Here is a 16,822-nt window from a genome sequence, read left to right on the forward strand (position 1 = left end):
GCCCCCAGTTCATCTCCCAGGTATGGAGAGCATTCCACTCCCTCCTAGGTGTGGCCATCAGCCTGTCCTCCGGCTATCACCCCCAGTCGAACAGGCAGACGGAGAGGAAGGTCCAGGAGATCGGACGCTTCCTCCGTACCTTCTGCCACGGCCACCAGAACTCCTAAAACCAATTCCTGGGGTGGGCCAAGTACGCACAAAACTCCCTCCGTCAACCCACCACCGGACTCACCCCCTTCCAGTGCGTACTCGGCTATCAGCCACCTCTGTTCCCCTGGTCAGGAGAGCCCTCGGATGTTCCTGCAGTCAACTACTGGTTCCGGGAGAGCGAGAGGGTCTGGGACGCGGCTCATCACCAGCTACAGCGGGCACTTCGCAGACGCAGGACGACTGCCGACCTTCGCCGGTCCGTGGCCCCCCAGTACCAACCTGGTCAGAAGGTCTGGCTGTCCACCCGGGACATCTGCCTGCATCTACCCTGCCGCAAGCTCAGTCCCAGATTCATTGGCCTGTTCACCATCATCCAGCAGATAAATCCGGTCACTTATAAACTCCAGCTTCCTCCTGAGTACCGGATTCACCCCACATTCCATGTGTCACTCCTAAAACCTCACCATCCTTCTGTTTCTCCCTCCACAGAACCTGGCGAAGTGGAAGCCCCCCCTCCTCTCCTCCTAGATGACGGTGCAGCTTATACAGTCAAGGACATCCTGGACTCCCGGCGGTGTGGTGGGCAGCTGGAATACCTAGTGGACTGGGAAGGATATGGTCCAGAGGAAAGTTCCTGGGTCCCACGCAACAATATCTTGGATCCCGCCTTACTGGATACCTTCCATTCATCCCAATCGACCAGCTCCCAGGGGAAGAGGACGCCCACCACATCGTCGGGGTCCCCGGACCTCAGGAGCGGGCCCTGGGGAGGGGGGTACTGTAACAAACACGCCAGGTTCCACCTCCACACAATCACAGCGCACACCCTCACCGGAATACTAGATCACCACCACCTGTTCCTCATCACCCACTCATCAGTGCTGCACCATAAAAGCCACACACACGCACTCAGTCTTCGTCCGGTCACGTTCGCGACAAGATTATTCCTGTATGCTTACTATTAGGACTAACTCCTCTTCTACTCTCTCTCTAAGGATTATCTCCGAAGGACCCAATTCCCCGAAGTGAGTGTGTGTATTTCACCGAACCCTCAAGAAGTCACAGCCTTACCTGCACGGATCCAAACTCCCATTCACTCCTCACTACCTGCTCCTCTGCTTGTGTCTGTTAATGAACATCTTCATCTGTTACTCCTCAGTTTCCCGAGTGATCCGAAACAGTAACAATAGACAATTAAATTTTCAAGAAAAGAAAAGGCTTATATTACTATGCCTTAATTATAACGGAACAATTAACAAATACTGAGCACCTATTGCACCTTAAAATAAAAAATATATATAAATATATAAATGGTGGAAATTTAAGACCATATTTTTGTGACCCAGATAAAAGAAAGGAGACTGTGTTTATCAAAAAATAAAAGTATTCTAAATTGTTGGTCAGTTAGCTACATCCCAAATAAACGATCTTCAAGAATTAAAACTAAGGATCAGGCTTAAGAGCAAGGTTAAAATAAAAAAAAAAATATATATATCCCAAGAGCCTGGAAACCCACTTAGGGTTGTGTCAAAAAATATTATATTTTACCCCAAAAAATGGGGATCTAAGAGATCGTCTCATGTAGCCTACATTGTTATGGGGATTTCAGGCCAATGTCAGTTCAGATCTTCAAGTGATTTCCTTCCCACTGACAAAAGCCCGTGCCCCATGAAGTAAGCAGATTTACCTTCACTCTGCGCCTTATTCACCAAAGGCCACAACTTCATCCTAGCCTCCTTGACAGGTTGCGAGAGATCTTCAACAAAACGGAGTTTGTTATCACACATGACGGGGTGATTTTTTGCCACTTTCCATACATGCTGGAGTTAGTTTCCCAATGCGATGGGCAACGTTGATCACTTGTGTTAATTTGTCATCTGTCAGAATATTCCGGCAAAGCTCTGTAACCTTTTCCTTCACGTTTTCTGCAGTATTTTCGGCCACTCCATAGACCTTCAAGTTCCACCTTCTTGAGTAAGTCTCCTGTTCACACACACGAGTTTGGAGCACTGCCACTTTTTTTTCTTCCTCTTTATGGCGGCCATCAACATTTTTAACTCTCTGCTGTGCTTCTTTAACTTTACTTCATACAAAGTCCACCGTTTTCTTTAGTCCTTCAATTTTCATTGCATTTCCATCTATTTTCTTTTCACTCACCAGAATTTTTATGGAGTCAGCCTGCTCCTTAATAAGCTGGGAAAGAGTATAAATGACAATGTTGTCTTGGGATGTGGGCTCGTGTTTTGCATTATAAAGAGCCTTTTTTGCCACTGGGGAATCACATGGAGTCACAGGTAGCAGAGGAAAGTTTTCCTCCGACATGGATACCTCTATTGACGGCATGGTGCTAGCATAATCGTGACACGAGGCTATCAGAGCATTATTTGGCTGTGTATCAGGGATGAGGTTCTTCTTGTTCTTGTGCATTCTTTTCCTCTCAGGCGGTGACTTTAGGTTGTTCTCAAAGTCATAAGAAATAGTCAAATATCTGAGGAATGCAGCTTTTATTAAAATACTATTAAAATAGTATCGGCCGACGGCCTGTATAGGTCTGGTATACGATAGTCAAGTCAAGTCAAGTCACCTTTATTTATATAGCGCTTTAAACAAAATACATTGCGTCAAAGCAACTGAACAACATTCATTAGGAAAACAGTGTGTCAATAATGCAAAATGATAGTTAAAGGCAGTTCATCATTGAATTCAGTGATGTCATCTCTGTTCAGTTAAATAGTGTCTGTGCATATATTTGCAATCAAGTCAACGATATCGCTGTAGATGAAGTGACCCCAACTAAGCAAGCCAGAGGCGACAGCGGCAAGGAACCGAAACTCCATCGGTGACAGAATGGAGAAAAAAAACCTTGGGAGAAACCAGGCTCAGTTGGGGGCCAGTTCTCCTCTGACCAGACGAAGTTCAATTCCAGGCTGCAGCAAAGTCAGATTGTGCAGAAGAATCATCTGTTTCCTGTGGTCTTGTCCTGGTGCTCCTCTGAGACAAGGACGGGGAAGTCGTGGCATAATGGTTAGAGGGTTGGACTCCCAATCTAGTCTTGGGCTGGACGGAATTGTGGGTGGGGGGAGTGCATGTACAGTTCTCTCTCCACCTTCAATACCACGACTTAGGTGCCCTTGAGCAAGGCATCGAACCCCCAACTGCTGCAGCATAAATGGCTGCCCACTGCTCCGGGTGTGTGCTCACAGTGTGTGTGTGTGTGTGTGTGTGTGTTCACTGCTCTGTGTGTGTGCATTTCGGATGGGTTAAATGCAGAGCACAAATTCTGAGTATGGGTCACCATACTTGGCTGAATGTCACTTTCACTTCACTTTCACTTTACAGGGGATCTGTATTTGGGGCTCTAGTTGTCCTGGTCTCCGCTGTCTTTCAGGGCAGTAGAGGTCATTTCTAGGTGCTGATCCACCATCTGGTTTGGATACGTACTGGATCCAGGTGACTGCAGTGACCCTCTGATCTGGATCTGGTGGCCACGGTGACCTCAGAACAAGAGAGAAACAGACAAATTATAGTGTAGATGCCATTCTTCTAATGATGTAGCAAGTACATAGGGTGTTATGGGAAGTGTTCCCGGTTCCGGTTTACCTAATTAATGCAGCTTAAAAATCCTTTAACGGATTTGGATATTAAAAGCATATTAGTATGTTATGTGTAAGCCAGGTTAAAGAGATGGGTCTTTAATCTAGATTTAAACTGCAAGAGTGTGTCTGCCTCCCGAACAATGTTAGGTAGGTTATTCCAGAGTTTAGGTGACAAATAGGAAAAGGATCTGCCGCCTGCAGTTGATTTTGATATTCTAGGTATTATCAAATTGCCTGAGTTTTGAAAAAACGTAGCGGACGTAGAGGAGTATAATGTAAAAGGAGCTCATTCTAAAATCGGGATACTCGGGATGAGGAGGCACTCTCTGTCCCACGAGCGATCCAGTGGCGGACTCGTCAAGCACATAGGCACCTGCTTCAGAGACAAGCCTTTAAACAAATGCACCCAAACCATTACATTTCCCACTGCACATCTGTCAGATTTTAATGAATTTAAAGAAATCATGAAACAGCAGTGCAACATGGTGCTTGCTTTTAGTGTAGATTTCAAAATGAACTTGAATGTCTAGACCATGTTCTTCCCAAAAGTTTTAATTTATTTTCTAAAATTCATAGATACTGTTCAACAACACTTGTTAATGATTTTACATGCTTTTCAATGGTTTACAAAGTCTTAAATACTTTTGTTACAGTATTTTATAAAACACATTATTGTTCAAAATAAATGAATGGCAATTTAAAGTGATTTTCTAGTGAATTATTATACACAGGAAAATAAAAGACAGTTAAATGTCTTGGTCATGTGACTCCTTGGCAAAAGAAGATGTTTAAACACCAACAGATAGTGGTTTCTAATCTAAATCATTCATGTGCCGATAAATAACATGTGCAATCTTGCATTGCATTTGTCCATAACATTAAGTTACGTTGACTCTTCAGTCGTTAATTACGTCGTTAATTCAGTCAGATTAATGACACAGCGTTATCATTAACGTAAATACAAAATAAGACATTTCCAATTAAAGAAAGATCATAAAGAAACGTTGTGTTTCACATATCCATTTTAAACCTAAAAAATATGCCCAGGTAACGTTATAACTTAACTTACTTTGGCACCAATGCTCTTTAATGTAACAATCTTAGCTCGCAATGCTTTTGAGAAACGCAGTTGAGTTCATATAAGTAATGAAAAATCTAAATAAAGACCAACTGTTGCATTCTGCACAGGAATAACACTTATATCTCGATTTTTCTATTTATTATATTAGTAACAATAAACTTACCTCAGGCTGCCTCGAATGTTCTGACGAGGAGGATGTTGACGACGCTCTGTGAGGCTCCCGATTACTCATCTCGAATAAGCCTATAATTCTTCTGATGTGGAAAATATCCGTGTTTTATCATTACATGTCTTAATATCCTCTTATTACCGTAACATATCCCCACATGCGCCCGCGCCACTTAAACACTACTTCCGGTTCAATGAGCCACCGATCAAAATCTCACGAGCCAATCAGAGTGAGCTGCTGTTAAGCCCGCCCTTACGAGAGGTTTGTGTCAGAATGGCAAACGTAAATCTGCGAAGCGCTAACAAAAACTTGGAAAGCGAAAATGAAAACACTTGCATCGCATTCAAAACTTCGTTCAGCAAACCTGAAGCTGAAAGTAAAATCAACAAAGAATGCAGTTTATTTGAAGACGCTGTTACTTTTTTGCTATTTAGTTTATTGTTTTTATTTTCAGAGTTCGTTTTCACAAAAGTTGCGTTCGTTTTATTTGGCACAAATCTGATTCCATACAGGCCATGCAAACAAAATACTGCAGTGAAGACGCTGTTACTTTTTTGCTATTTAGTTTATTGTTTTTATTTTCAGAGTTCGTTTTCACAAAAGTTGCGTTCGTTTTATTTGGCACAAATCTGATTCCATACAGGCCATGCAAACAAAATACTGCAGTGAAGACGCTGTTACTTTTTTGCTATTTAGTTTATTGTTTTTATTTTCAGAGTGTTTTTCTCATTTATAAATGTATATTTTTTGTTAGTTTTCGCAAAAGTTACGTTCGTTTTATTTGGCAAAAATCTGATTCCATAGGCCTGTTGTGTCATATTTTCTATTGGTAATATTACAAACCTGTCTTTATATTTTTCATAAGTGTTTCCATTTTCTCTTGTTTTATTACTATTCTGGAGCGAGTGAACCTGCTGGGAAAGACTTAAAAATATTATAAAATAGTAATATAAAAGTTAATAGTGCATTTTTTGTTGTTGTTGCTGTAATTCATTGTGCTGTTGTTGTTAACCGGCATGGTTTATTTGCTAAAGTGTCCTGGGACAGGTGAGAGAGCGAGTGGAGCTGCTCAGGGAGGACATCAAACTCCAGAGAGAGAGAATAGCACAAGTTTTCTCTTCTTAAGAGAATGCTTAACACATTCTTCATTAGCCAAGAGATAACAGTAGGAAAAAATGGGTTTATTACAGTTTTTCAATATCTTTTTTTTAAATTTCATATTGTCAATGGAAAAACCTAATTTCTCTAGTTTATTTTTGTGATGCAAGTAAAAAATGAAATGCATAAGTTGTATACATTTTTCTTTTTTAGTGTGTAATTTATATTTTTTTTCTTTTATCTGTTTATTTTTTTGTCCTGTAAATATTTTTTTTTACAAATTAAAACAAATTGTTCTATACATAACTGAAAGTACTTTTTTCAACCATTTACAGCATAGCTTAGGTTTAACATCCGAAAACACCATCAGTTTGAGCCGCTCTCCTGGGAGAAAGAAAAAAAACCTAGTACTTTATATTAGTACAGTATACTTTGCTAATGTACTTTCTTACAGTTTTAAAAATGAACGTAACAACATTTATTGTGAGAATATTAATACATTATTGCTAACTATATAAAAGACTGCATCTGCAGGACTAGGACCGGTCAAACACAGCACTGTTAGTTGTCACAGCTGCCATTGAACGTTAAGCTGTACTATGCTGAAGTCCGTGTCCTTCGAAGTGTGCACACTCAATATTGGGACACAGCTAGAGCGTCTGAACCGAACTGATTCTTTTGGTGATAGATTTTGAACTGATTCTGTGCTAATGTTATGAGCGCGGGTAAACCAAGGGCTTGAATGAAGGGCAATCTGGCGAATCGTAAATTCATTTAATAACAAATCACAATGGATTATGTATAGTAAGTGGATCATGGTTTCTGTGCTGATGACACCTAATTTATTTACTTTATATCTTCAAGACTTAAATCCTGGTATGTACGTTATTGCTGTTACTGTATTTGGGTGCGTTGTTGTAAAACTTAACTGTAAACTTTTCATGATTATGAGGTTTTTAACTGACTAAAGTTATGATTACTGACTCTATATATTTGAATGTTCGATAGACTTGACGCCATTACGTCATCGCCAATGACGTCATTACGTCGAGCGTAAAAGAATAGGTGAACCGTTTTTTTCAACCGCTTTATTGAATCGAAACTTCCAAAAGAACCGGTTCGTGGAAAATAATCGAACTTCCCATCACTAGAATGAAGTCGATTAGAAGCACGCACTTCCTGGGGGTCGAGTGTACTGCGCAGTGTGAATGATGAAAAGTTCTGGCGTACCCAGTGGGGAAGCTCTATATCTTTCTGTCATAACTCTAGTTCGTCAGGTGAGGTCGCTATTCTACTTGATAATGGATTTCAGTGAGAAATTATAGAAACGCTTTCTTAAGGAATAGGAAGATGGAATATCTCAGTTGTTCTCTTGAATAACAATTTCTTTATAATGACTTACTTATATAGGTTCAACAATTCTTCAAACAATAAAACTCTTCTTGATAGCATAATCTTTAATGTAAATAATCTGAAACTGAAGTATCCCTCTGCCTTTACATTAATTGGTGGTGATTTCAATGAAGCACCAGACTTTGTTGCTGATAGATTTCCATCTAGATCTGTGTCTAACAGCATTAACCCCTTAATAGGAAAGTTATGTAGATGTCTGAACCTGATTGATGCACATAGATATTTAAACCCCGATAGCCACGTTCACTTGGTTTAAATCTGATCTTTCTCAAAAATCTCGTATAGACCTGTGGCTAATATCTCACTCTTTAATTTCATATTTGACATCAGCATAAATCTCACCCTCACCTCTAACAGATCATGCAGCAATTGATATTACTTTTTCTGATGATTAATCTAAGCGAAGAAGAAAAGTTAGCCCTTGTTACTGGAAGTTCAATTGTTCTTTTTCACTGTCTGAATCATATTGTCAGCAAATTAGGGAAATTGCAGAGAGTGTGAAGGCTCAGGCTAATATCTCGGCCACATCTAAATGGGAGCAGTTTAAATATGAATGTAGAAAATTCTTCATAAAATTTGGAAAAAATAAAACATCTGTTAAAAATAAAGAAGTTACAGATTTAATTAGAAAGATTAGCCAAATTTTAAAGAAGTCCATCCTGGGAGAAGATAACAAGCAATCTCTTTATACTTTACAAAGCAGGCTGGATGATTTATTTTTAGAGAAAGCAAGGGGCGCTTTCATTAGATCGAGAGCTAAATGGCTCGAGTTTGGAGAAAAAAACTCTGTTTCCTTTTTCAATTGAGAGAAAAAACGTGGAAGTATTAAGAGGATCTCCTCTCTATATACTAATAATTCAATATCTAATGACCCCTCCATGATCTCGTCTCATGTTTCTAATTTTTATCAAAATCTATATACCTCTTCTTTCGATCTTGTTGCTTCATCTTTATTTTTCCATAAGGTTCATTCTGTGATTCCTAAAATTAATGACCACAATAGAGAACTTTGTGAGGAACCCTTTACTATAGATGATCTTTATTACATAGTAAATAGAATGCCCAAAGTGGCCTTTTGTCAAAGCAAAATTTCCTCTAATATTTTTTGTCATGACATGCCCTTTTGTGAATGCCTGCCCATGGCCAATCTAAATATTAGTAACATTTATAAATAATAATTTAGCCGTAAATAAAATGACCTACATGATGACCTTTCACCTGACGATGACCTCATTCGAGCGGGACGATTCCTCATGCCAGCCCTTCAGTTGGTAGAGGAGGTAAAACCAAGCTTAGTTGTAATCTGTTCTGACTCTTACGCAGCATTATCTAGTCTTGCAAGTGGAGTAAAATCATCAAGGCAAGACTTTATATATGAGATTCTTGCAAGTTTGTTAAGAGTAAGTAAAGTAAGCTTGCTAAATTTTTTGTGGGTTCCTGCTCATGTGGGAGTGGAGGCTAATGAAGTGGTTGATAAGCTTGCTAAGAAAGCTCTTAAACATACAGAAATAGATATTCAAGTGACTCTGAGCAAAAATGAAGTTAAAGGGAAAATAAAAGAATTCATGAATAACAAATTGCAAGAGGAATGGAACTGTGATAACAAGGGCAGGTTTATGTATAATATTCAACAGAAAGCAAATGGAAATGGAAGAAATGTTTTTAAGAACAGGAAAGAAGTAGGGCATACTAGATTAAATCATTCATTGTTTAAAATAGGAAAACATGAATCAGGTAAATGTATTTATTGTAATCAGCCCGAAACATGTTAAAAATCACTTAAAAACATGGGTGTTGAATCATTAAATAAATTTAAAATACATTAAATAAATAGGAATAATTAATAGAATTTAATATATATATATATGTATGTATATATATATATATATATATATATATATATATATATATATATATATATATATATATATATATATAATTTTTTTTTTTTTTTTTTTTTTTTTTTTTTTTTGTCATCTGCCTATCAGTGCTTCACACTCCAGTCCAGTCGGTGGCGGTAAATGCACCAAAAGTTGGTTTGCCATCCGCCATAAAAAGTTAGTAGAAGAAGAATATTCGTCACGCCGCACGCGCATTTTTTAATTGCTAGAGGATATTTTCAACACCGTGGCAGCTGGTAAGTGGTGTTTCATTCTCAGCGAAGTGATTTTGATGTTTATTTACTTATTATTATTTTACAAGAAAGATTTGATGTGAGAACATGCAGATATGTTGTTTATATTGAGTGCAGAAGTAATGCTAGCGTACTGTTTGAGGGAGAAAAGTTTCACAGGCATCGAAGAGTCTGGTCTTATGTTATTTGACTAAACTATTATTATATTACAGTACTTATTTTATTTTGCCTTAAAAATAATTACCACAACACTGGTAATTCATATTCAGATTTTCTCATTCTGTGAATTATCATTATAAAAATGAAAAAAATATAATTATATTTTAAATGTGACACAAATATTTTCTTTCTACAATAGCAACAGTGTTTCCAACAGCAATACCACTTTAGCCTGTAAACTCAATGAAATGTCCTTTTGTGTGTGTGTTCTGCAGTGCAAAGATGCCTCGCAAAGAGATAATAAAAAAAACAGAAGGAAATGCAGTGGATCCCTATCCAGTTGGTTCATGAAAAGCACAAGAGAATAACACATGTAGCCTGTCATTTGTTAACATTGCAAAGGTGTTCAATTTTAGACAACAACAACTACAACAGTAATAATAATAATATTAATCACTATATTCTATATAGTACTATATATTTTGTATCAATATTTAAGGTGGACTTATTAATTAGGTGCAAGAGTAGTAGTGTTTTCTATAGTTTTTACTATAACAGCTGTTCTTAATTATTCTGACAGAGAAGAAAAAGCCTTCAGATTGGGACAATTTAAGACATTTCAGTTTCTAATCCCAGAGCTATAATTAGGTGGAAATATATATATATATATATATATATATATATATATATATTACTTTTAAACTTAAAATTCTCTTCTCTATTGTTTCTTTTTCAAAACTGCATCAAAGCATGTGCTGCTGTATCAATACATAATCATCCATATCGATACGTGAATCAGCAAGAAATGCATCACATTATATTGCTGTATTGATATTTTGAACAGTGCCATTTAAAACTTTGCTCCATGTGCCCCTTTTATACTTTGAGCACCTGCTCCTCCAAAGGTCTCTGCACGGCCCTGCTGCTCATGTCTCATTCGGCACAAATCCAAATCCATTTTGGCAGGGTTATGAAAATGTTAGAACGTGACCAAACCTCTGGATGCCGTTCGAGATCTAGACTTCATTAATGTGGCTTTGTTCTGGTTTACCGGTTTCTTTTCTTAATTCCTCTAATATCGCAGGTTTATTTGATTATCTTTCACTTTTAATCACATCTCTTACTGTGTGTGGTAAACATGGGAAGGGAAATGAAAGATATCATGAATTAAGAATTCGCTTGATTTATTAATTTGTTCCCTTATTTCAACATTACAACATTAACGAAACCTGGACTATTGCCACAAATTAATAAGTCATGACTCGTAGGAACGAATTAACAAGTTGTAAGAATGAATAGTCTCTCTGTCATGCAGAGCGCAGTTATCTGATGAAATGACTCCGTTACTACAGTTCTATTGCTTTTCATGTTGAAGAACTTTTGTGTTTTTTCTAGTTTAATGTACTTTTAAAGTTTAAATCCCATTAAAAGCTTAATTATTACACTGTGAATTAATGGTGATGCATTTATATAGCCGCTCGCGCGTTCTGATCACGAGCCGCACGAGCCCAACATTACATCGGTTAACCGACCATCGACAGCCTTAATCGATTGCATCATCTCATCGACAGTTTTTCGATCGTGGATTAATCGTTTACATCCCTAGTGCCAACAACAGTGAATTTTGTGTTATTTATATTATATCTCATCGGGTACAATAATTTGATTAGACATTCTCATTCTAACACTATGGATATTTTGTTGTTAATCACTTTTAAAAGACCGAGAGCAAATCATTACCGACAGAAATACAAAAACAAACGACCAAATTACTAATCCAGCGAATCAACACTGAGTGTAATGTGGATTGTAAAGCATCTGTTAATAAAACGAGCTTTGGGAACTGTGCAGACACTAAACCACAATGTGTTTCCTTCCTTTCTTTAGGAAAGCTTATGAAGCTTCAAAATAATTTAAAGTGCTTTATATCTGCAGCTTCTTCTGCATTTTCATTTTTATTTTTATTTTGATAGAAATAAATAGTGAACAAAAGAACTTCTGTAGACAACATTTAAATACATATTAAATTTAAATCTTTTTTTTAAACATAGATCAACTGTGGAATATATATATAATACAATACAATAATAAAATACAAATTGAGTCTACAGGGGAAAATAATAACTGTCCCTTTAATGCCCATTTGGTCTGAGGCCTCCTGAAGAATGTCTTTTTTTTTTATTGTTTTATATGTTGTGCTTATTTGAAGACTGAATTGAGTTTATTTCAGATTTTGTAATGCTGTGTGTGTAGCATAAGACCAGAAAAGAAATGCGCATATAAAGTGGCAGTGCTCTTAAAGTGGACCAATGTTTGAGAGAATGAGGAAGACACAGGAAGTCTGATATAAAACATGCATAAATCAATGGTCCATTTAGTGCATTTTTGATCAGAAAGGCCTCTTGGTCTGAGAAAGCTCATAGTCCTGGAATATAAAGTGTGAGATGATAGATGCAGTAGTGGATGAAAAACAGCATTTCTTTGGCCCAGGAGTAGCTGCGGTGTAGATTGTCATTATCTTGGTCCCTCGAGGAAGACGACGATCCAGAAGCAAAAGGCAAGCGAGATCAGGAGCTTGTTACAGAGTTTCCCGTCAGCACTGTTTGGATCTGGAAAAGAAACAGAATTTGCATGAATTCCTGCACCAGATGTAACTCTGTCATTGACTGTGTTTACATGCGCACTAATAATACCATCATTTCTGTAGATGTGTTACATTGATTTGATCATGGTTTCTTGGTATCTGGACTAAAAATGTCAATGTTTTTGACTAACAATATGTTGCATTATGTTCATGTCACGCAGAGCTGTCAACATGAATGTAGTTTCTTCAGCACACCTAAAGTGAAGAAAGTGTTCAGTCGCCCGTTTATTGTGATTAACATCAGCAAGCATCAAATATTTTATTACCATCATGAGTTTAATCAATTTGATCAAAGTATTTTGTGTACATCAGGTAAAGTTTAATTGCAATGTTGCTTGAATCACATTACGAGGGTGCATGTAACCATAGTCATCTGAAAAATACAGAAATAACTTGAGTTTTAGATGTTGATAGAAAACTTTAATACAAAGTCATGGGTGTTAAATGGTTGTTTACTTACATTTCCTGACTGGTCTGCTCTTTGGACTACAGTCTGTGGAGAATTAGAGAGAGAGAACTGATCAATAACTTATCCAGTGTGTGTATATAGAATTAAAATAACTTCAAGAACAGTTCACTCAAATGATTGTTAATCTAGTTCTTTTTGCATGGGTTGGATGGTTAGTGTCCTTACCAGGCTGTAAATTGGTTTTAGAGAAGAGCAACTGAGACACTGTATCAATATAACTGTCGTATATTTCCAGTGTATACAGTGAGTCTCTCTGGAAACAACCTTGCACTGAACACCGTTCTCCATCACACAAACTGGACACATTGTACACTCTGTCCGAATCTGTTAGTAAAGGAGGAATTATAGAAATGATAACGCTCTTGTGTTTCTCCAGCACAGGTTCTTCATCACAAGACAGTGAACAATGGACACACGTCTCTGGTACAGAAGCACATCCTGAGGATATAAACAATATATTACTGACATGTTTTCATTCATAAACACTGAGATTAAAAACACTGCAGAAATAACACACTCACTTGTGCAATAAGAGCTGGTCCACAGCAGTAAAACCAGCTGTCTGAGAATACAGAAGCACTGCTTATATATATATATATATATATATTTGGTGACAATATATATATATATATATAATGATTTTTCTCTAATCAATTTTTTTTTGCTGTTTTCTTGATTTCATCCTAAATATTATGAATTAATGAAAATAAAAAGGTATCTACAAGGTTTATTTTTGTTTCCAAACAGATAACAGAAGCAAACCAAAAGTTGGAAAAGAAAAAACAAGTTATTATAGTAACTTACGATGATGACATGACAGTGGTCTGAGTGAAGGTCATGTGATAAATGCTACATTTAAGAGTTTTCTTTTCAGAAAACTGCTGTAAATTGTCGAGAGCCTTCCATGTGTGAATGCAAGCAGAAATCTCCATCCAGATGCAGTGGTGGACGAAGTACACAAATCAAGTACTTGAGTAAAAGTACAGATACGTATAATAAAATATTACTCCAGTAAAAGTAAAAGTATAGGTGGTTGAATAAAAATATTTGGACATTATTTATAAAAATTACCTCAAGTTAGCACCAGCAAGCTTGTTAGCTAGACAGTTAGCATCAGCTAACAATATTTACTTATTTTCAGTACGGTTATGAATAACGTCCTTAATAACAATGGATGAAAAGTTTAGAGCTCTACCCAGACAGCAAGCAGTTTCGGCCCAGGTCTGGCCCACATGGATTTCATGCGGGCCAGATGTGGGCCGGATCTGGGCCAGCACTATGTTGCTGTCTGGGTACTGATGATTAAGTCTAGAGTGTGTCCACCTTTGTGTGTGGGTCCATGTACATGCTGAATCGACAGGTAAAAAAAAAAAGCCTCAAGTCCAAATATTCATTTATCACCAATTAACTGTTTGACAAACACTTCCTGCTTCGATGTCCAGATCTGAAACAAAAAAAATCTCAAACATGCTCCGAAGTGGCGATCTGAATCAACCGAGTCGCGAACAGGCTCCGAAGTCACGATCTGAATCAACCGAGTCGCGAACAGGCTCCGAAGTGCCGATCTGAATCAACCGAGTCGCGAACAGGCTCCGAAGTCCCGGTCTGAATCAACCGAGTCGCGAACAGGCTCCGAAGTGCCGATCTGAATCAACCGAGTCGCGAACAGGCTCCGAAGGCACGATCTGAATCAACCGAGTCGCGAACAGGCTCCGAAGTCCCGGTCTGAATCAACCGAGTCGCGAACATGCTCCGAAGTGGCGATCTGAATCAACCGAGTCGCGAACAGGCTCCGAAGTCACGATCTGAATCAACCGAGTCGCGAACAGGCTCCGAAGTGCCGATCTGAATCAACCGAGTCGCGAACAGGCTCCGAAGTCCCGGTCTGAATCAACCGAGTCGCGAACAGGCTCCGAAGTGCCGATCTGAATCAACCGAGTCGCGAACAGGCTCCGAAGTCCCGGTCTGAATCAACCGAGTCGCGAACAGGCTCCGAAGTGCCGATCTGAATCAACCGAGTCGCGAACATGCTCCGAAGTGCCGATCTGAATCAACCGAGTCGCGAACAGGCTCCGAAGTGCCGATCTGAATCAACCGAGTAGCGAACAGGCTCCGAAGTGCCGATCTGAATCAACCGAGTCGCGAACAGGCTCCGAAGTCCCGATCTGAATCAACCGAGTCGCGAACAGGCTCCGAAGTCCCGATCTGAATCAACCGAGTCGCGAACATGCTCCGAAGTCCCGATCTGAACCAACCTAGTCGCGAACAGGCTCCGAAGTGCCGATCTGAATCAACCGAGTCGCGAACATGCTCCGATGTGCCGATCTGAATCAACCGAGTCGCGAACAGGCTCCGAAGTCATCTGAATCAACCGAGTCGCGAACAGGCTCCGAAGTGCCGATCTCAATCAACCGAGTCGCGAACAGGCTCCGAAGTGCCGATCTGAATCAACCGAGTCGCGAACATGCTCCGATGTGCCGATCTGAATCAACCGAGTCGCGAACAGGCTCTGACGTGCCGATCTGAAAACTTCGACCAAAGAATGTAAAAAATAACTCAATTTCTCTAATAACTCTATACTCTAATAACTCTACAAATCTATGAAATACTCAGATCACGTATCTAAAAATAAATCGCTATAGTAAAAGAGAAATAATAACGGTTTCCTACCGTTCTGCTGTGTTTGGTCCTCACGCGCGTCTGACGCTCCGCGGCGCGTCTCCCCTCACACGCGCGTTTACAGCGCTAAATGAATCATCTTTGCTAATTATTATACATTTACTTCATTGTCAGCTTCAGGTACTTCATTTATTATTGTTCAATGAACTGTTTGAAACAAAATAAGGTTACATTTCAGTAATAATTCTAAATTATCAAAATAAAATATATAAAATAATGGTTTCTATTTTAATATCCTTTAAAATACAATCTATTTGCTGTATTTTCAGCATCATTCCTCCAGTCTTCAGTGTCACATGATCATTAGAAATCATGAAAATATGATGATTTATTATTAGAACTATTAATACCAAATAATATTTTGGAAACTTTTTTCAGGATTCTTTGATGAATAAAAAGTTAAAATTAAATAAATAAACTTGAGTAAAAGTACAGATACGTATAATAAAATATTACTCCAGTAAAAGTAAAAGTACTCCTTTTTCAATTTTACTCAAGTGAAAGAACAAAAGTACTCAATTTGTTATTTGTTTTTTTTATATATATAATCCTACTGCTCAAAATACCTGGGATTTTTTCCAAAATAACCACTATATGGAGTCAAGATATATTTTTGTTGCTGATATGGACTTGTGTTTTAAAGTGTTTTAAAGTTTGTGGTTTTACAGAACATCACAGTTATATATGACATGATAATTAGGCCTGAAGTTAGGAAGAACATTTTAAGGAAAATATAATTATATTTTCATAATGATTTTTTCCTTCTCAAACCTTGTCTGTGGTGTAAAAACACCCCTGGCCAAACGGGGTGCATCTCTTCCCCTCTTTGATAATTACTGTAGTTACCATGTTCTGAACATCACATCCTTTCTTCATGTCAACATTCATGTCTGTCTAACGTTACTCGTCTAGTTAATCCAAACAATATACATATGTATAACGTTACTGTTGATACACAATATAAAAACAGACGTCATGGTAGCATTTTAATAAAACAGTTAATATTAAGGTAGCGGGGAATTTGGACATGCATGAGTTATTTTATTTAATCTGTGTTAGTTTAAGGTTATTTTATTTTATTTTTTAACCTAAAACACAGAGACGCTGATTGATGTGTCTGCATGCATCGTTTGCACTGTAGCATTTCAGTGGGCTTAAATAGATCACTCTTTACAGCGGATTTAGTTCCCAAACAACTGACAATTTTGACCTAAATATGATTTTCAGTTA

The sequence above is a fragment of the Carassius auratus genome, chromosome 19, assembly GCF_003368295.1.
Source record: "Carassius auratus strain Wakin chromosome 19, ASM336829v1, whole genome shotgun sequence".
NCBI classification, from domain to species: domain Eukaryota; kingdom Metazoa; phylum Chordata; class Actinopteri; order Cypriniformes; family Cyprinidae; genus Carassius; species Carassius auratus.